The sequence below is a fragment of the Panthera onca genome, chromosome B2 (assembly GCF_046562875.1).
Source record: "Panthera onca isolate mPanOnc1 chromosome B2, mPanOnc1 haplotype 2, whole genome shotgun sequence".
Lineage (NCBI taxonomy): Eukaryota > Metazoa > Chordata > Mammalia > Carnivora > Felidae > Panthera > Panthera onca.
The window spans coordinates 54,359,443-54,381,896 of NC_138343.1; the positions used below are offsets into that span (position 1 = coordinate 54,359,443).

Consider the following 22,454-nt stretch of genomic DNA (forward strand, 5'->3'; position numbering starts at 1 on the left):
TTTGATTCGCTAGTGTTTTGTGGAGGATTTTTGTGTTTATCGTTAAAGGATGTGGGTCTGTAGTTTTCTTGTGATGTCATTGTCTTGTTTTGGTATCACGGTAATATTGGTCTTATATAATGAGTTTGTAAAAGTATTTCCTGCTCTTGTGGTTTTTTTGGACGAGGTTGTCAAAGACTGGTGTTAATTTTTCTTTAAACATTTGGTAGAATTTAACCAGTGAATCTTTGTGGGCTTATGCTTCTCTTTGTGGGGTGCTTTAAAATTACTAATTCACTCTTATTATAGATCTATTCAAATTTTCTATTTCTTCTTGAGTCAGTTTTGGTAATTCGTGTTTTCTAGGAATTTGTCCATTTAAGTTATCTAATTGATGTGTACACTTGTTCATAGTATTCTCTTACAATCCTTTTTTTTAAAAAAAATAGAGATATAATTAACATCTGATGTTATATTAGTTTCAGGGATCCTTTTTATTTCTATACGGTTGGTAATGATCTCATTTTTTCATTTAAGTCGTTTTTTGTTTTTTTTTTTTTTTGTCATTGAATTTGAGGTTTGTCAATTTTGTGGATCTTTTCAAATTACTATCTTTTGGTTTTGTTAATTTTTCTCTACTGTGTTTCTATTCTTGTGTGTTTAATTTTTGTTATTATCACTAATTAGTCTTTATTATTTCCTTCCTTCTGTTTGCTTTGGGTTTAGTTTGCTCTTCTAGTTTCTTAAGGTCAAAGTTTAGGTTACTGATCTGAGTTTTTTTTTTTCTTTTTTCTCATTTTTAATGTAGGCATTTATAGCTAAAACTTCCCTCTGAACACGGCCTTAGATGCATTCCATGAGTTTTGGCTATGTCATGTTTTGTTTTCATTCATTTGAAAGTATTTCCTTGTTTGTTCTTTGACTTACTGGTTATTTTGAGTGTTAATTACTATGTATTTTTGAAGTTTCTAAACTTGCTGCTGTTACTGATTTTTAACTTAATTTCATTTTAGTCTGAGAACATATTTTGTATGACTTCAGTCCTTTTAAAATTATTGAGACTTTTTTTTCCTTTTGTTGTGGAGGTAATGGAAACAAATATGTTGTGTTTAGCCAGAGGCCTTAATGACCTCAGTAATTATAGTTTTAAATTTAGGGAACAAAGGTGAAGTTTTTGAATGTTTCATTAATAGTGGTCAATAGTCCAGACTATGGTGTTGTATTTGTTTAGTTTGAGTTTTCTCTCTGGCACACATCAGTGTTGGGAAAACACCTCTAAGGGTCTCTTCTGATCCTACATATCTTGCTTGGTATGTCATGAAAACATGGTCATGATCACTCTTTACCAGGCCATTTCTCACAGCTGTGATTTTAGTAAGCAGCCTTGAGGGATGAAGAAATATCTTCCTGGTATATAGAGGAGGCTTGCTTACTGCCTGCTACAAAGTTGATTGTTTCTCCGTGTTCTTCGTAGTGCAAACCTACTCTACTTGACCATTCATCTGGACTATGTCATGTTGCCCCCCAGGAACTTAGGGTTAAGGAGAATGACACAACATGTTGGCTCTCTTGCTGCTTCTTGTGATAGGAGTAATAAAGTTCTTTGTCTCTAATGCAGGAGTCTGTGTCTTCTGTTAGCATCCATTAAACAGTAGTAGGCTAACTTTTGACTTACAGGTAGCATAAAATTCAGTCCCAGACTTGACAATCAGCTATGTGATTTAGAGTAAATTTTCTTTTCTTTTCTTTTTTCTTTTCTTTTTAAAATGGTTTATATATTTTTGAGAGAGAGAGAGAGAGAGACAGAGCATGAGCAGGGGAGGGGCAGAGAGAGAGGAAGACACAGAAACTGAAGCAGGTTCCAGGCTCTGAGCTGTCAGCATGGAGCCTGATGTGGGGCTCGAACCCATGAACCGTGAGATCATGACCTGAGCTGAAGTCAGATGCTTAAGCAACTGAGCCACCCAGGGGCCCCTTAGAGTAAATTTTCTAATTTGTATTTGTTTCCTTATTAAAATTTTTTTTACGTTTAAGAGAGAGACAGAGCATGAGGGGGGAGGGACAGGGAGAGAGGAAGACACAGAATTTGAAGCAGTCTCCAGGCTCTGAGCTGTAAGCACAGAGCCCAACACAGGGCTCGAACTCATGAACCGCAAGATCATAACCTGAGCTGAAGTCAGACGCTTAACCGACTGAGCCACACAGGCGCCCAGAGTTTCCTCTTTTTTAAAATGAAGATAATCTTGAGCGCTTGGGTAGCTCAGTCATTTGAATGTTTGTTGATTTCAGTTTAGGTCATGATCCCAGGGTTCTGGGGTTGAGCCCCTCATGAGGCTCCATGCTGAATATGGAGCCTACTTAAGATTCTCTCTTTCCCTCTCCCCCTCTCCCCTACTTTCTCAAATATAAAAAATAAAATGAAGATAATCCTAATCCTCACCTCACAGATTTGTGAGTTTTAAATGGATTAGAATATGTAGAGTTCTTAGTACTGTGGCTGGCATATATGTTAACTAGTAATACTATGGCAGATACAGAGGCAGCAAATGCCTATATGTTGGAGAAGTTTGGGGTTAATTAGATTTAATATACTTTTGCTGCAATTTAAAACAAAATCTATTTTCGAGACTTGAAACCATAAAAATCCTAGCAGAGAACACAGGCAGTGAGTTCTTTGACTTTGATCATAGCAACTTTTTTCTAGATATGGCTTCTGAGGCAAGGGAAACAAAAACAAAACTAAACTCCTGGGACTACATCAAAATAAAAAGCTAATGTACAGCAAAGAAGACAGTTAACAAAGCTAAAAGGCAACCTGTGGAATGGGAGAAGATATTGCAAATGACATATCTGATAAAGGGTTAGTATCCAAAGTGTATAAAGAACTTATAAAACTGAATACCCCCCAAAAATAATTCAGTTAAAAATGGGCAGAAGACATTCTTCTTCTCCAAAGAAGACCTACAAATGGCCAACAGATGTACAAAAAGATGTTTTTCATCACTTATCAGGGAAATGCAAATCAAAACTACAGTGAGATATCACCTCCCACCTGTCAGAATGGCTAAAATCAATAACAATAAGTGTTGGCGAGCATGTGGAGCTAAAGGAATCCTTGTGCACTGTTGGTGGGAATGCAAATTGGTATAGCCACTGTGGAAAACAATATGGAGGTTCTTCACAGAGTTGAAAATAGAACTGTATGATCCGGCAATCAAACTACTGGGTGTTTACCAAAAGAATACAAAAATACACTAATTCATGCACTCTTAGTTTATTACAGCGTTATTTACAACAGCCAAATTATAGAAGCAGTCCAGCTGTCCGTCAGTTGATGAATGGATAAAGAAGATGTGGTATATATTTACAATGGAATGTTATTCAGTTATAAAAAATGAAATCTTGCCATTTGCAATGACGTGAATGGAGCTAGAGTACAATGCTAAGCAAAATGTCAGAGAAAGACAAATACCATATAATTTCACTCATCTGTGGAATTTAAGAAGCAAAACAAGTGAGCAAAGGGAAAAAAGACAAATCAGTAAACAGACTCTTCACTATAGAGGACAAACTGATGGTTACCAGAAGGGAGGTGGGTCGGGGGATGGATTGAAAAAGGTGATTGGGATTAAGGAGTGCACTTGTGGTTATGAGCAGTGGGTGATGTGTGGAATTTTTAAATCACTCTATTGTATCCCTGAAACTAATGTGTGTTGGGTCATGATTGGTTTTTAATATTGTGGTTGCTTCCAGTGTGTTTGCTATAATTATATTTTATTCCATTCTGCAAGTCGTTTGAGGTGCATTATAATAAACATGCATTAAAGTAAGATGTAGAAATATAGATGATTGGGAAATTGATTGTAGGGAAAATTAATGTCTACATTTGTATGTCACAGGGGGTCCTGTGCAATTTCTAAATTTTTTTTTTTTTTAACGTTTTTTTATTTATTTTTGAGACAGAGAGACAGAGCATGAATGGGGGAGGGTCAGAGAGAGGGAGACACAGAATCTGAAACAGGCTCCGGGCTCTGAGCCGTCAGCACAGAGCCCGACGCGGGGCTCGAACCCACGGACAGTGAGATCGTGACCTGAGCTGAAGTCAGAGGCTTGCAATTTCTAAAAGGAATAGTAACTTTTGGCTTACTAGTGTGACTGTTTTTTTAGTTCAGTGATTCTCATTTGGGAGATGGGATGTAGGTAGTCCTCCTGGGGGTTTATTAGAATGTTGGTTGAAGGTGTGTAGAGTGAAAAACACGTTTTTTGTTTCTGAAATAAACTGGAATGTAAAACTTGATCAAGTGTTTGTAGCTGGTTTTTGTAGCTCACTTTTCATGGAAGAAAGTGAGAAAGCATTGCAGGAGCTTGGCAGAAAACCCATTCCTGTGATACATTGTATCACTTTCCTGGCTGAGATTTTTTTCCTTCTGGTATACTCTCATGGCAACTGGTACTGGTAATTAAGGCGCTTGAATTCAGGTGCTTTTGATTAGCTCACCTCTCGTTTCCTGTGGCTCTTCCCATTTACCAACTTTTACCATTTCGTTAATAGAAACATGCACAGTTTTTTTTCCACTTTGATTGGAATATTTGGTTTGCATTTGAAACTGTTGGGCTTAAACACGTGCTTTTAGACTTAAGGCAAAGCAAGAGTTAGGGAAACGTTATTTGCATTTATTGCATAAACTGGTCTCTGATGTATAATAGATCCTGCTGCCCAAGTTGAGGCAGAAGGAAACATCGGGGAGTGGAGAGCCACAAGGCTACAGAAGCTGGGTTCCTGGCACACACATCTTAGAGTCTACCTGGACTCTGTGTTTGTATGTCTTTGTTTATCTTTACAGTTTCATTAAAGCTGCAATGACTTTTTAAAAAAAAATATTTTTAAATTTTATTTATTCATTCATTATTTTTTGAGAGAGAGAGGGTGCAAGTGAGGGTGGGGGAAGAGAGCAATAGAGAGAGAGAGAGGGAGAGAATGCCATGAGGGGCAGGTAGAGAGAGAGAAGCGGGGCTCACCTGAAGTGGGGCTCATGCTTACCCGATACTGGGCTTGAACTAATGAACGATGAGATCATGACCTGGGCAGAAGTCTGATGCTTAACCTGCTGAGCCACCCAGTTGTCCCTAAGGCTGCAGTGACTTTTATGTGGATCTGTTTCTGTAAAATAAATATATTTTTACGTTAGGAGATGCATTGTTATAACTAAATTGCATTATGTTTGCATAATGGAGAAATATTTACAGAGAAAGGAACAATTTTTTGCGTAGTTTTTTTCTTAAATTTTTTTTGTTCAGTTTGCCATAGCTGATGTAATTTTATTGGATAAAAATTTGGGGGAGGGGAATGGGGCCAGTTATCAGATTCAGATTCTTGTATTTCTCATTCTGGCTGTGTTTTGATAATTTGGCTTTTGAAGTCTGTGTTTGGGTTCCTAGTGCATAGTAGATTCTGATATATAACACAAAATGTTAATGTGAAGTATTCAGAAAGGAAAAACTTTTTTTTCATTCTTGGACTTACATGTAAATAATTTGGATTTTAAATCTGTAATTTCTAGGAAGGATTAGAAATGAGTAAATATTGTCTTTGGAGGCTGTTTTGGATCTCATTGCTGAGTTGATTGACTTAACCTTGTGTCACATTAAAGGTGAGTGGGTAAGGTCAAATATGCTATTAGTGATTTTTCACTTGGCCAGTTAGGGAAAGGTCAGGTTTTGACACCTGTCAGCCTCGCAGACAAAGGTTCTCTGTGCTGTTGAAGTTCAGAGTCAGATACCTGTTTATAATTTGCCTTGATGTTTAAAAACAAAAAACAAAACCTTCTTGGAACAGTCAGAAAATATTTTTTACCTGATTTGAAATACTAGTGGATTTAATGGTAGCAGGCATTTCATTTATACAGCCCAGAATGACAGTGAAGATGAGCATCTTAAAAGATATGGAGAGTATTCTGTGTGTCACAAATGAGAAGTCCATTGCATATTAAATAGAGTTAGTGTTATTCACTTGGCAAATCTTTTTAGGAAGTGAGGGTTTTTGAGTGAAGGCGATTGTGGATGGTAACATTATTGCGTGGCTCACTGAAAACAAGTACATGTAAAACTTTGTATTGCTTATTTTTACCCATTTTAAAATAATTTTCCTTATCCTGAATCTGATTTGAAATTTGTTTCTTATCCCTTATAGTTTGAAAACTTAATTTCTTCTGTCTTAGAAATTATTTCATGTCATTTTTGGCTGATAACTTTTCACTGCACATGAATTAATGTTTAATTTGTCATTGTTATTGGAAATGTCAGTTGTGTGAATTTATTAGGAACTTGGGGATGCATTTCTCCAGTTAACATTGGAACATTGATTTTACATTTATTTGATAGTTTCATGTGTTGAGTTTTAAAATAGTTTTTGGTGTTCACTTGTGTATTATATTATTTCTTAGGTATTTGCAAGTTGGCCTTGAGGTAGTCAGGGTTTTCTGATCATTTTGGTCCTTATATTGTTTTCATTCTTAGTTGATCTAGTTTGGATTGTTGTAGCTCTTTCGGACTGTGCATTCATCATTGTGGTCAGCTCTTTCTGTTACATAAGGTAGGAAAATGCCATTCATCTGATGTATATGCCTCTGTTTGTAGCTACCCTCTGGGATGTGTTTACAAATTATCATAAGCCTCTTAGTAACTTGTGAACTGATTTTAATATGCCTGCAAAATGGAGAAACGTGTACCTTTAATTCCCTTTGATGCAGACTAAATTTCAGGCAACAACTAAATTTCAGAATCTGATGTTATATAGCTGAGACAGGACATGCAGATGTGAGAATGGAATACACTAGGCAACAAATGTGTTTGAGCATGGAAGCTTTTCATAGGGCTTCTGACAAGCCATTGACTATGATGTGAGTGGAAAGGGGCCTGGAGAAGAGTGAAATGGGATGGTAAGACTCATACTGTTAACTTTTGCTGGAAATTCCAGACTTAAAACGAACTAAGGGAGAAAGGATTAATAATCAGATGAAAGGTCAAGTTGATTTTTTTCTTTTTAATTTTTTTTTTTTTTAACGTTTATTTATTTTTGAGACAGAGAGAGACACAGCATGAACGGGGGAGGGGCAGAGAGAGAGGGAAACACAGAATCCGAAGCAGGCTCCAGGCTCTAGGCTCTGAGCCATCAGCCCAGAGCCGGACGCGGGGCTCGAACTCGCCGACTGCAAGATCGTGACCTGAGCCGAAGTCGGACGCTTAACTGACTGAGCCACCCAGGCGCCCCAAGTTGATTTTTATAATGGAGAAGTAAGTTGTTTTATGTTTTATGCCTACTTCTAAGAATTGGAAGTAGGCAAGTTTTTTTTTTTTTTTTTTTTTTAATTCTTTTGATCTTTATTTTTGAGAGAGAGAGAGAGAGAGAGAGCGAACAGGGGAGGAACAGAGAGAGAGGGAGACACAGAATTTGAAACAGGCTCCAGGCTCCGAGCTGTCAGCACAGAGCCCGACACAGGGCTTGAACTCATGAACCGTGAGATTATGAACTGAGCTGAAGTCAGACACTTAACCAACTGAGCCACCCAAGCACCCCTGAAGTAGGCAAGTTTAAGTTGCACTGCTTAACAGATTCAAGCATGATGCTGAGTGTTGAGTAAATGAGTTAACTTGCAGAGAAAATATTAGTTCAATTTGTGTTTCATAAACTCGAGGTAATCTTTAAGATGAGTACAGTAACATGAGATACTTTTCGTTTCTCAGGGTTAAATATCAGGTGATATATGTTATAAATGAAATGACCTTTTTCTGTTGAACTGAATTTGAGGAATTATGCTGGTTAGCAGATTTCAATTTGTTTTGTATTCTGTACAGAACAATTTATGTTTTACGCAGAGCCCTTTATGTGTTCCTGTTACAACTGCATACCCTTAACTTCTTTCCAAATGATTTAAGTGAAGGCATTACCAGGGCTTCCCCTCTGTAAGCACACTACACAAATACAATACTTACATCCTGACAGTGTTTTTTGTTTTTTTTTTTTTTTTTTTGACGCCAGATAATTATGGAAGCTAACCTTGTATTAGTTTATATATATATTTTTGGCAGCTCTAGTATTATATTTGGAGAGTGAGGAAAAGATTCATTGAATTTTTTAGTTAATTGAGGCGTCACCATTTATGTATATAATTGTAAAAATACACCATAGCAGATGGTCTTTAGTGGCAATAATTTTAGAAGTTCACAGAATTTGGATTTTCCTGATCAAGCTACAAAATTAGATTTTGCTCATTATAAGATAGTTTAAACCTAGAGATGCTATGACTAAATGTGAAACTTCAAGCTGAATTACCCTTGAAGGCTAAAATTAACATATGCAAAAATTTTCAAATTACTTATGAAAGTCATTTTTCTTTTTTAAAGTTTTTGTATAGCTTTTGAATACACAATTCATTGTGCTCTTATTGGTATTGACTTCATGCCTCTAGCTTTGCCCTTGAAAAAGTATGACTGTGACCTAGCTGAAGTTTCTCACCTAATCGTCGTATAATGTTATATATATGTTACTATTTAGAACTCAAAAGAATGAAATTAATTTACTTAATAACATCTTTAGTGTTCTCATATTCTCTGAGATTAAGCATTTTTATTGATTGATTGATTGAGAGCGCTCATGCTTGTGAGTGTGTGCAGTAGAGGGGCAGAGGGAGAGGGAGAATAGCAAGCAGGCTCTAGGGCTTGATCTCATGACTGTGAGTTCATGACCTGAGCTGAAGTCAAGAGTTGGATGCTTAACTGACTGAACCATCCAGGTGCCTCAGTGGTTAAACATTCACATTGTAAAGTGTTACTCATGCTTTCTGAAAGTGTTCCAAAAAAAGATACTGGATTTTTAAACATATACTTTATTTTTTCATTCTATAATCTTCCTCACTTTTTGTTGTTTCCTCTTCTCCCTCCACTCCCAACTTCTACCAACTCCCTGAAAATTTAATCATTTTTTAGTTGAAGTTGTGTTATGGATTAGTTCTGAGCCTAGCTCAGAGTGCCTATCCTAGGTCTTTGGGATGAGAATAGGAACAAGGCTGATGGAGTTGCAGAAAAAAAATCATTTTGTGTTCTCAGTCATATTGAGTGGCTAAATCTCAGTTATAAAGGCAGGAGGAAGTAGTTGCATAACTACAGTTAGCCTAGGCTCAATCACTAGATCTATCCTGCTACTCCCCACCCTTCTGAAGGCATAGAGATAAAGCAGTTAAAATTCTTATTCTGTACTTCCTTTTCTCTGTTTACTTCCTAACAGATTGCTATTTGATTGCCACTGATTGCTAATCTCCTTGGCTTTCAGATTCGTGGTGCCATATTCTCACTATTGATACCTGTCAGCTGTCTGGCTTTTTCACCTGTTCATATCTGGTCAAAGTGTTGTTCTCCTAAATCCAGTGTCTCATGAAGGTTTTGGGCAAGAGAATCCTTCTGTTGACTATACTGGAGTCTAATAGCCAAATATATTTTAGTTTCTTTTAGTTGATCCAGGGAGTTGACACCCCTGTATGAATGCTAGAAAATACAGAGGACTGTTTTGGAGCTTGTATGGGGTTCTTGTTCCCCAAGGAAGGAATACTTGTTGGTGAATAAATGAGCAGTGGACTTGTTAAGTTTTGGGTCTTTACAGTGATCTAAGGAGACAGAAGTTAGTCACTAAATAGCTAACATTTGTGATGTGTTTACTAACTGCCAGGCACTAAGCTAAATGCTTTCTATGGATTGTATAATTTACTCCTTATAGTAGTGCTTTGGGGAGAGCTTAGAGAGGTGAAATAACCTCCCCAGAGTTAAATGATAGAACTGGAACTCAAAAGTCCAACCTCTAGATTTTTTGAAATGTGTAAATCACAAAGTATGTTACTAAAATTATGAGCACATTTCTTCCCAGCTAGTTCTTAACTAGCACTGAAATCAAGTGGAATAGATGCTGACATTTAAGGTGACAGTGCCCATCAAAAGGGATGTGCAAACACAGGTGTGAGATTAGAGATTTACATTATTGTAGGAAATTAAAGCATTAACTGTAATTTTACTAAGGTGTTTTATTTTAGCTCGCAGTTCTTGGCAGAAATGGAAACAAAGTATATTAAATATGCCATAAGTTTTCCCAGTGTACTATGTGTGCTACCTCTAGGGAAAACATTATATATTTTCACATCTTAGTTGTTGAAGGTCTCATTATCTAGCCCATGGCTTTTCTATACCCTATGTTGCGGTTCTTCTTTGGTGCCTTTTTTTTTTTTTTTTTTTGAAATTTTCTTTGGTCACGTTGTATGTTTTAGTTCATGTTCAGCAATAGACTCGTGTAACATAGAAGGGTCATTGGAGACCAAAATTCAAGAGATTTTATGCTTGAGATAAGAATTTAACAGGCCAGTAATAAAAGATTATGGGCTCGATTTGGTTTCGTTCTTGCCTTACAAGGAAGGAGGAGGACGTTTTTTAGAGGGAGGTCCACTGGTTGTTACAGACTGGGCCTTCTATGGGTTCTAGACTCAAGGAGCTACTCCCCTACTGGATACTTTGGACATCTTTATGGTGTTTCTGGTGGTTGTTATAGTGACTGGTGGGTGCTACAAGCATTTCATAGAAGGGAGATGGGGATGCTGGAGTGTCTACAATGCACTGGATAATTCTCTACAGTGAATCTTCCCATGTCCTTGATTTTTTTTTTTTTTTTTTTTTTTTAATTTGAGAGAGAGAGAGCAGGGGAGAGGGGCAGAGGGAGAGAGGGAGAGAGAGAGAAAGAAAGAAAGAAAGAAAGAAAGAAAGAAAGAAAGAATGAATCTCAAGCCAACTCCACGCTCAGTGTGGATCTCAACATGGGGCTTGATCTCACAACCCTGGGATCATGATCCAAGCTGAAATAGTCAGATGCTCAACCCACTGAGCTACCCAGTGTTCCCCTTCTTGATTTTTAAGGTTCCTTTAAAAAACTTATGTGCAGGGGCACCTGGGTGGCTCAGTTGGTTAAGCGTCTGACTTCGGCTCAGGTCATGATCTCCCAGTTCATGGGTTCGAGCCCTGCGTTGGGCTCTGTGCTAACAGCTCAGAGCCTGGAGCCTGCTTCAGATTCTGTGTCTGTCTGTCTGTCTGTCTGTCTGTCTCTCTCTCTCCCTCCCTCCCCCTCCCTCTCCCTCCCTCTCCCTCCCTCCCTCTCCCTCCCTCTCCCTCCCTCTCCCTCCCTCTCCCTCCCTCTCCCTCCCTCTCCCTCCCTCTCCCTCCCTCTCCCTCCCTCTCCCTCCCTCTCCCTCCCTCTCCCTCCCTCTCCCCCTCTCACTCTTCTCTCTCTCAAAAAGAAACATTAAAAATAATTAAAAAAAAAAACTTATGTGGAGTAAAAGAAAAAAACCTGTTTCTAATGATCTGAATCTAGAACCAAACACTATTCTATAAATATAAAATATTTCCCCTTGGTTTTTGTGTATCCTGATAATTCCTGGAATGCAACTACTGTGTGAATTGATGGGAGATTATACTTTGTTTTGTTCCATATGTTTCTGTAAGTTCACTTTCTTGGAAAAGCACTTCACTGATATGGCATTTGAGGCACCACACACTCACTATACCAGTCTGCGTTGGTGGGTGTTGCATTCGCAGTGTTTCTAGGAGTGGGTACAGTACCTAACTACTTGATTATGGCATTTAATGCACTGTACGTGATTACTTATGTATGTCAAAATTATTTTATTTTAGATTGCTTTTATGTTTCTTTATATTTTAGTTATGGAGTTACCCCTATTTAAAAAACAGATTATGTCACTAACACTAAAGTAGCTGTCACCTCAGACACATTGTTTCCATAACTAAGGTTAGATCTGGATGTCTTCCGATTATTTGTGAAAAATAATCTTCTTGGGGTTTCTGGGTGGCTCAGTCAGTTGAGCATCTCACGGTTGTTTTTGGCTTAGGTCATGATCCAAGGGTCATGGGATCTAGCCCCGCAATGGGCTTTGCACTGAGCATGGAGCCTGCTTAAGATTCCTTCTCTTGGACACCTGGGTGGCTCAGTGGGTTAAGCATCCGATTTCAGCTCAGGTCATGATCTCATGGTTTGTGAGTTCCAGTCCCACATGGGGTGAGCTTGAGCTGCGCTTCAGGTGAGCGTGAGTCCCACTTGGGGTGAGCTTGTGCCCCACTTAGGGTTAGCACGAGCCCTGCTTCGGGTCATCCCCGCTTCTCTCTCTCTCTCTCTCTCTCTCTCTCTCTCTCTCTCTCTTTCTCTCTCTCTTTCTCTCTCTCTCTCTCTCTCTCTCTCTCTCTCTCTCTCCCCCCCCCTCTCTCCCCCTCTCTCCCCCTCCCCTTCTCTCTCTCTCTCCGCCCCTCTCTCTCTCTCTCTCTCTCTGTCCCTTGCTCACTTGTGCCTGCTCTCTCTCACAAAAAAAAAAAAAAAAATCTCTTTCTCCCTCTGTCCCCTCCCGTGCTCGTGTTCTCTCTAAAAACAAAACAAAACTTCTTAAACCCTCAATATTGCCTACTTCTAGTATGCACAATAACCGTGAACATAGTAGATGAAGGAAACAGCCAAAAGTAGCATCAAAATAATACTTCTTTGTAGTCCCATTCATAACAGTTCAAAAGTCTTCATGCATTGTGAATACGGAACTTCCCAGTATCCTAGTGGAATAGGGCAAGCAGACTTTACAGATGAGGAGAATTAAGACTGGTTGTTTGGGGTGCCTGAGTGGCTCAGTTGGTTAAGCCTCCAACTTCGGCTCAGGTCATGATCTTGCAATTCGTGAGTTAGAGCCCTGCATCGGGTTCTGTGCTGACAGCTCAGATTCTGTCTCCTCCTCTTTCTGCCCTTCCCCCACTCAAGCTTGCTCACTTGCTCTCTCTCTCAAAAATTAAATAAGCATTAAAAAATTAAAAAAACAAAAAAAACTGGTTGTCTGCTCACAGATCACTTGGTGGGCCTGGGGTGGGACATTGAGTTCTTTCTCTTCTCCTTGGACATGTCTTTGTAGAACATAGAGTCAAGGTGCTTTTCTCTTTAGATTGTGGTGTTCATATAGTGAGGTGTCTGGTCTTTGGGTCACTTTTGTATAGAAGTAATTCCTAAAAATTATATGTTTATGACAATGACTTAAAATAGTCTTGAGTATTAATCACAAAAACTCTAGTTTTTAAAAAAATTATTTATATTTTAATGCATGATGATGATGTGTATAAACAATTGAGGAATTCAAAGCATCAAACCATTGAGATAACTTTGCCTTTGGACCTAGGGACCTCTGAAATTTCTTTTTTTTTTTTTTTTTAAATTTTTTTTTCAACGTTTTTTATTTATTTTTGGGACAGAGAGAGACAGAGCATGAACGGGGGAGGGGCAGAGAGAGAGGGAGACACAGAATCGGAAACAGGCTCCAGGCTCCGAGCCATCAGCCCAGAGCCTGACGCGGGGCTCGAACTCACGGACCGCGAGATCGTGACCTGGCTGAAGTCGGACGCTTAACCGACTGCGCCACCCAGGCGCCCCTGAAATTTCTTTAACTTGTAACATGTAACAGCTTACAGATCCTGAACATAAACTTGAGGGATGGAATTGGATGGGATCTCTTATGCTTCTTTGTGGGGGCTTAGTGGCTGATGGAGCTCTGTTCCGAGGACTGGTTGGTGATAGAGGGCCTTGGACCCTTCTTTTCTCTTTTTCCTAGCAACAGCAGCCTGTTCTTCCTTAATGTAGTGTGTTACTCTTTCTTCTTTCCAGCTTGAACATGCATAGTTCCGTAATTGTATTTTTCCTAACCACAGCATCACCCCTACTGTGAGATCTCCTAGATATCATATACTCTGTTCATTTAGTGTTATTTTAATGATTTCTTCCCCTTTTTTATTTCAAGGAAGTACATTCATGTATTGCCCACATTAATCTTGGTTTTGGTTGTACGTTTTTATGACAACGAAGTTTGTTGTTAGATTATGGGGGAGAGTGGAAGATGAGGCTAGTGAGATAGAATAAAGATAGGAGGGAATTGTTGAAACTTTTTGAGGAGTGGACTGACATGTTTGAATCTAGTATGATAAAAGATAATGGCAGTAGCTGAATGGATAAGGAAGTGCAGAGTTGAGACCCAAATCGAGATTCAGGATTGTCAGGTAATATTAGACATCATTTCGTGTATCTTTTAGTGGACCTGTCTACTAGCTGAATGTGAGAATGAGTCTACTAAAGCCTCAATGAGATTAATTAGCCCTAAGAACCTCAGAGTAAAAATAATTCCTTTCAATTGTAGTTGTTGCATCTATCTACAGATGTGAGGAAATGGCATGGAACTGTCCACATGCACTGTACCAACGTCATTTGTCCTGATTTAGATATTGTACTGTAGTTTTATGTAAGATGTAACCATGGAGGGACCCTTGGTGAAGGGTACACAGGAACTCTCTAGTATTTTTGCAGTGTAACTTCTTGTGAGTCTATAATTATTTTAAACTTAAAAGCTCAAAGAAAAAAGATCTCAAGTAAAAGAATGTTGAGACTTAGGGCAGATTTCTGTTAGGATGTTTCCAATTTCTGGGTTAACAAGGAGAAATTTGTTGAGTAAATGTCCAAATGAAGGACTGAATGAGGGTCTGAATTATAGCAATGGCTGTGGCAGTGGAAAGAAGGAGGCAGATATGGTCGACATGGAAGTAGCCTGAAGATTTGATGACTAATGGAATGTGAAATGAAGATGACTCCAAGCTATTTGGTATATAGGGTACAAAATAGTGTGTTAGTGATGGTAGGGAATATAAAAATAGGAGTATGGTTTTGGGATAAGATGGTACATTTGCTTGTGAACATCCTGCTTGTGAGTGCTGGTGGGCCAATGGAGATAGGCAGTGGGTAATTCAGAGTATTAGGCTGTGTTCAAGAAGTTATTTTGAAAATATATAATAAAAATGCTATGTAATATTAGTGTTTGAAACTGTGGGATAGATCATTGCTAAGGGAGAGTGTATGAGCGAGAACTGGGAAAATTAATCTCATAATGGATAATTTATGACCCTGGGTAAGTTACCTAACCTTTTGATGCCTCATTTTCTTCTACAATAAGATAGAGAACATCATAGTATATTCCTCATAGAATTATTGTGAAATTGAGTGAAATAATCTATGTATATTGCATAGTACTTGGCATATTATAAACTTACTAAAGGTTGGCTATTATTTAGTAATCACTTTGATAATGCATACGAAAACAACTGACTAACTCTAGAAGTTGTAATGTATGTTTAAAATTAAACAAGTGATCTTATTAGCAGTGGTATTTTTTTATTTTTCAAACTAGAACTTTTTGGTTTTTGAAAGTCTGGTCAGTTGTGATCTTGGAACTAATCTTTGTGGTTAATTACTTTAAGGAATTTTTATAGAAAGCTGTCACTTTTCTTGACTATTAATACTTCAGTGATGCAAACTTTGGCACAGTACCTTTTCTCTTCTCTTCTCTTCTCTTCTCTTCTCTTCTCTTCTCTTCTCTTCTCTTCTCTTCTCTTCTCTTCTCTTCTCTTCTCTTCAGTAATCTCTACACCTAGCGTGGGGCTCTGTCTCACAACCTGAGATCAGGAGTCTCAGGTTTTTCTGACTGAGCCAGCCAGGAGCCCTTGGTACAATACTTTGACTTTCACTTTTCTCCTCTTTTCTTAATTATATAATCCATTCTCCTTTTGGCACTTGGAGACAAACTCTTGATTGAATATATAATATTTTTCTTTGATTAGGTTGAGAGTGGAGTAAACCAGTGATGATATTAAAACTGAATTTAGTACTGGCCAGGTTTCTTCTGATGAAAATGATACAAGGAACCCAGCTGTATTTGGCTTGTTTCATTTCTCTGTGACAGGGTTATTATGCTCTAGACGTGTCATTTGGGGGAGCCAAAGCACTGTACTTAAACTTCCAATCGTCCATTCAGTGTGGAAGGGAAGAGTAGTGAAATGAATTGAAGTTCATGGTTTGCAGGTGTTTATATGTTTTTCCTTCTGCTTTAATAGTAAATGGCTGCTGGGGTTTGCTAAATAGCAAATGAATAAGGCTAAATGTTGGGCATTTGTATTCCTAAAGTTTAACTTTTCACTTTTGCATGTTAGATGTCCTGTTGATATTTCAGTGGTTAAGAGAAATAAGTATTTTCAGCTGGATATGTGTCCTGTCACTTCAGAGCTGTAGTTGTTCCAAATCAGGTTGCCGATTCTTCCTTTGAGACCTACTATGAAATACCAGAATACTGCGTTTGGAATGTAGACTTGATTTTTCCAGTCATTGAACTGACTAATATTTTCTGAGTGCCTGTAGATGCAAAACACTGTATTATATTACAAATATTGCCACTTGATTAAGTCTTTGAAGAAAAGATTTGGTACTGTTGATTAGTGTATATCAGAGCTATTGTTTGTTGATTAGTGTATATCAGAGGTATTGTTTGTGCTGTCTCTAGATCCAGGTTGTTCGGGGATGCAGTAGAATCTGCATACAGATAGATTGAAATTTGGATTTGGGAAAGATAGTTTCTTGCTTATTCTGTGTCAGTTTTCATTTGGTTTGTTGTATATCCTTTCAAATGAATTAGAATTCATTTTAGTTCCCTTTTTATTTTATTTTTTATTAAAAAAATTTTTTTAATGTTTATTTATTTTTGAGAGAGAGTGAGCGTGCACACACACACACATAGGCCCGCACAAGTGGGGGAGGGGTAGAGAGAGAGGGAGACACAGAATCTGAAGCTCCCAGCTGTCAACACAGAGCCCACAAAGGGGCTCAAACTCACCAGCTGTGGTATCATGACCTGAGCCGAAGTTGGACACTTAATCGACTGAGCCACCCAGGAGCCCCTTAGTGTCCCTTTTTAACATAAGCTTAATATGATTATTTTTCTTATTATTTACCACTCCCTTTGACACACAGGCACATAGGCACATGCACACACCGTGAAGAGTTACATTTTGGGTAGTATTTATAGAAGGATAAAGATAATTTGTTTGAAAGTTTTTAGTAGGTTGATGTCTGTAGTCATGAGAAAAGTCTACTTTTGAATTTCATGGCCTCTTTTTGGTAAGAGGATTAATTCTAGAACAGAGGGGCTCTTTCCAAGACCACATCTTTATCAGAAGCTGGGGTTTAATATATGTTAGAAATGATACATGCTTCCTCTACTGTCTCTTAAGCTTTTGTTATTTATTACTTGTTTATCAAATCCTGGAAATTGGTACTTTTGTTAGCTAATAGGGTGTTTTGGTCCTTTAAGAGAGGAGATAATTGAAAAAAAAAAAAAAAAGCATCACTCTGTGTGTGAGAGAATGTAGTGCCTGTGGATAAAAGTAATGGCTTATCTTAGTTTCTTGTGATGAGCTTTGCTACTTTATATTGTCCTATGGTCTCTTGTCTAACAAAATTGACAGGTTACTTACCTTTTTATGAGTGCATTTCTTTAAAACTGTATGATTGAATGCTTAGTGAAATTAGCCTTGGCTCCTGTGGTACTGAATGGCAGAAGTGGAGAGAAGCGTGCTCCTTCCTTCCTTTTTTCCTTAAAAAATGCTGTTTGAATCAAGTTTGAATAAAGTTGACCTCCTGGGTAGTTGATGGAGGATAATTGAAATGAAATATTTTTCTTTTCTTCTGAGTATTGTGTTACTTTGCTCCAAATGACCTAATTAGCTTAAATGTTGTGAAGTGTTAGATTTTAGCAAACTGAGTTTAATTTGTGTTTCTTTATTTTTACTGTATATATGTAAAATTTGATAATAAAGATTTAAAGGAATATCTGATAAATTCACCCTGTTTCACCTTCTTAAACCTAAGAAGCATAATTTGTCTAAATTATGCAAAATGCTAATTAAAGGGTTTAATTTGCTAATCATCTCAGTTTGATTAGAGGCAGATGCTGATTATCTGCACAAGTCTAAATGGACCTTTCAGAGATGGCTTTCATTATTTAAAATCAACTTGTCAAACTAATTAAGATATAAATTTAAGGAATAACAAATACCACTAGTTATCTATAGACTTTCAGTGTAATGCAAGGCGAGATAATTCACAAATGCTTTACACCAAAGACTTGGTGTATGCAGTGTCATTATGAATTTCAGTACTCTCAAAGTTTAAGAGCTGAACTTGGGCTTTTTTACTGAGCTCATTAGATTGTCTCATCATACCTTTGTTGGTCCTTTGGGTCTCTGACATTTTTTCTGCCTCTTTTTTCCCTCTCCTATAAAGGAAAACAATGTTGCAGGGGAGCCAAGACAATCCTGCGTGTACATTTAAACCATACATAGGTATATAGGCAGATGTATCTCAAATAGGTATACTAAATTCCTCAGAGGAAGGACAGAAAACTGTTTACAGTTCAGTCAGGTGTCTGTGGCTGATTTAGGGTTAAGAGTAGAGAAACCTAGGCAGAGACTGCATAATTCCTAATCTGAGTTAGATACAAACAGCCCAGTAACAGAAAATGTTTGGGGTTTTTCATTTTAGACTTAGGGTGTTAGGATACAAGATTTGAGGTATATAAATATGGTCCTACTTTGATCTGCACCAAGGTCGAGGGTAGTAGGATGAGGCAGCATGATGTCTAAGTGGGGATAATCTGTATGTCATATGGCCTAGGGGTGGAGAGCACAGACAGGTTCTGGTGCCTTACTACCTGGGGTTGAATACTGGAGCTGCCTCTTAATGGTGGTTATATTTTTTCTCCAATTTGGTTTTCTCGTCTGAAAAATAGAAAATATAATAATACTGTCTCATAAGGTTAGGAAGCTTTAATAAAGTTAATACATGTAAAGTACTTAGAGCACTGTTTGGCAGATAGTAAGCACATAATAAAAGGTAACTATAACTTATTTGTTACTTTCTAGTTTCTTTGTGAGATTTGCAAAAGATGGTGTACATAGAGAACATTGGGTTCTTTCCCCAAATATCCCTTTGAGTGATTTAAAAATGATTGCTACAAATATGTGTATAATAACAAAAAAATCTATAAGAACTTGAGTTGTATGAGATAAGCTAATAGAATTTGGAATACTAGAATTTTTATTACAATGAATAAGTGCAGATTTTAATTTTAGTCCAGTTCTTTTTATGTCAGTTTAGCAGTATGTATAGATAGTTGCTAGACTGACAACTGGATGGTTCCTGATCATGAGTAGTTTTTACATCTGGATTCAAAGGGTGGAATGGGAGGTGCTTTTGAAATTCAGTTATTTTTCTAGCTCTCAGAAGACTAAAAGGTTACTATGTAATAGGATAAAGAGTGTAAAGGGTAAAGAATGCCATGGGTTTTGTAAATACTTAGACCAGTAGAATTTGATGGAAGTGACACTGTACCAGTTTTTGAGTGCAGACCTTAAGAAACTGGCAGCTTCTACTTCCTGTATCTGGCATACTTTCTTTGGGAATCCTGAGATGTCATGTAAGAAGTCTAGCTAGACTTGCTCAGATCTGCTTGGTGGAGAGGTCTGTTTTGAAGCCTGGCATAAACTAGCAACTGCCATACTGGAGAGGCCATGTCTTGGCATTTCTCGACAGTCCCAGCGGAGCTCAGCCTTTTAGCCATCTCTGCCAAGGTGCCAGACATGAGTGAAGCCATCTTGGGCTCTTCAGTCTATTAATTCATCATTTCAAGACCTCAGGTGACCTCATTTGATGCCATACGGAACAGATGAATTGCTGACTGTATCCTTTCTGAATTTCTGACCAACAAAATTGGGAGAAAATAAAACTGTTGTTGCTTTAAGCTGCTAAGTTTTAGGGGTAATTTATTATGCGGTAACATGTAACTGGAATCCATAGGTAAGCTAGAGCTTCTGGCTTCTTAAATTTAAGCAGAAACCAAAGCAGTGTACCCTAGATACCCTCAACTCTACCATGATTTGGAAAGACTTTGAAACATAGTGAAAATTTTATAACTCAGAACTATAGTTAATAGTATGGAAAATGAAATTCTGGTAATTAGATGAGTAGAGAAGATAATCTGAGCTCCCTCAGATTACTCAGAAGGAACAGAAATAGGAACATTCTTGATGAATGCTTTCCACTTTTCACAAGTTTGATTGGTGAGGCTGCTTAAAAAGAGTTAGTTGAGAAGTTGATGCCTTTTTGATTTTGAAGAACAGAAGCTTGCTACATTTCTGAGATCTGCCAGGAGTTTGAAAATCTTTTGAGGTCGTCTTTATTTTCAGAGATACCTTTTTATGTTTCAGGACCTGAGGAAGAGAGGTAATAAGGTATAAGGTAGTTGATGTTTTCAGCGTTCTTACCCTCTCAGAGTTTGCCAAAATTTAGAGTAGACCAAAAATCAGCTAAGAGATGGTGAACTAAGAGATATGGTTAGGGCCTTATGTAGGTGCTATGGGGGATTTAAAACACTTAAAAAAACATTTTTTTTTTTAACTTTATTTTAGAGAGAAAGAGACTGTGAGCTGGGGAGAGGGGCAGAGTGAGAGAGAAAGAGAGAGAGAGGGGCTCTCAAGCAGGCTCCAAGCCCAGCATAGAGACTGACGCAGGGCTTGATCCCACGACTGCCAAGATCATGACCGGAACAGACATCAAGAGTCAGACACTTAACCAAGTGAGCTACCCAGGTGCCCCCTAAAGCACTTTATTACATAGAAAGGTTATAAATAAGTGAGTAAAAGCACTCATAAGTTATTATAGACACCATTACTATAGAGGCTCCTTGATTTTTGTGTGCTGTTTTGAAATGGTTGCAGATTTTTCTTTTTAAATTAACATGTTTTTGTTTTATTCTTTTAAATATTTATTTTGAGAGAGAGAGTGAGAGGTATGTAGATTAACACACAGTTTATAAAAAGTGTGCTTGCTGGGGTGCCTGGGTGGCTCAGTTGGTTAAACATCTGACTTCTGCTCAGGTCATAATCTCAGTTTGTGAGTTCGAACCCCACATCAGGCTGTAGGATGTCAGCATAGAGCCTACTTTGGATCATCTGTCCCTTCTCACACTTCTCTCCCATTTACATGTGTGTTCTCTTTCTCTCTCAAAAATAAATGAACATTAAAAAAATAAAAAGTGTGCTTGCTGTTCTGATATATCTTTAATCTAAGTCCCTAACTGCCAAAATTCTCTGAAGCACATGCTACATAGAAAATCTCGAGCTACTGGGGTCCTTCATAGTACTTCATAGCTAATACTTAATAAATGCTGTATGTATATCCAGCATTATGTTTGGTGTCACAGAGGATTTATATTTTTTTAGTTTGAGAGAGTAGAGACTGTTTTCATGAAACAAAGTGCAAAATAATAACCTGCCAGAATGTTTGATACAGTCTCTAAGAGTTATGAAAAAGTAAGGGGGATATTGCTACAGACTGGATTCATCTAGGAAGGCATCATTGAGCTGACAGTGTTTGAACTGAATTTCAAAAGATAAGAGATAAAGGAGGTACAGGTATTCTGATGGGTGGGATATTGTGCCAACTGCATCCTCAAATACTTGAATAATTTTCTGAGGAAGTAAAAATATTGAATTGGGTCAACAAAATGGGAAACCTTTGTCAAAGCCATAAAACTGCTTTCTAATATTTTCATTTGCAAATATATTTGAGCATCTCTTGGAATAAGTACCTCCTTTCCCTTTACCCCAGACACAAAAAAATAGCTAGTGTTCTATCCGCTTGAATTTCAGATAATGATCAAAATGTAAATTTAATAATAAATAAGATTTGATTTCCCATGGCTTATACGAAAAAATTGTAACAAGTCAATTTCTTTTTCGTACCTTATTTTTCCCTGCTTTTATTTCATTCTCCATGTGTTTGAATAAACGTACTGCACCATTGGTCCATATTGACTCTTAAGTTTCAACCTTTCCTCCCCAGCTAAGTAAAGCCATATTTTGATAATCTGCTGTAGGCTCCTTAACTTCAAAAGCTTCAGTCCTTAACCATATCTTTCATGAATCAGTTTGGCTCCCCTTCTTCCATTCATCTTGAAAATGTCCACAGTGCTATATAGTTTAAAAACTTAGAACCAAGTAAAGTTGAACAATTTTCTACTGGGCTACATTGTAAAAATGGGAAAGGAAAATTACTTTTTTTTGTTTTGTTTTGTTTTTTATTTGGAGGACATTTGCCAGTTGGAACCTCAACAAAGATTGAGTTTGGGAGGCCTTTAATTGTGCACCAAAAGGTTATTACAGAAGAAAACATAAGGGAAATGTCATAAAGAAGAAAATTTGAAGCTCAGTAATAGAAAGCTGTGTGAAGAAATAGGCATTCTGCCAATTAGCTGGGTGCTTGAAATAAATAGTTTGGAATTAAAGAAACAGATGCAAATTTCAAAGACTGGATTAACTTAGTTCATAAAGAAACTGGGGAGTGGAGAACAAACTTCAGGTTATGGGAGTTGTAAAGCATATTTGCTATTCTTTATAGTTTTGCTCCAAAATACTTAGTTTTTATAATGTTAAATGTAAAATCAGAATTGTTAATTTAGTATTTTATGTTA

General features: G+C 37.6%; 1 protein-coding gene across 2 annotated transcripts in view; it reads left to right on the forward strand.

Moving 5' to 3' along the window:
- The window catches only part of PRIM2 (DNA primase subunit 2), a 349,495-nt gene that overhangs the window by 15,284 nt on the left and 311,757 nt on the right, over nucleotides 1-22,454 (forward strand). The gene's annotated exons all lie outside the window — the stretch shown is intronic.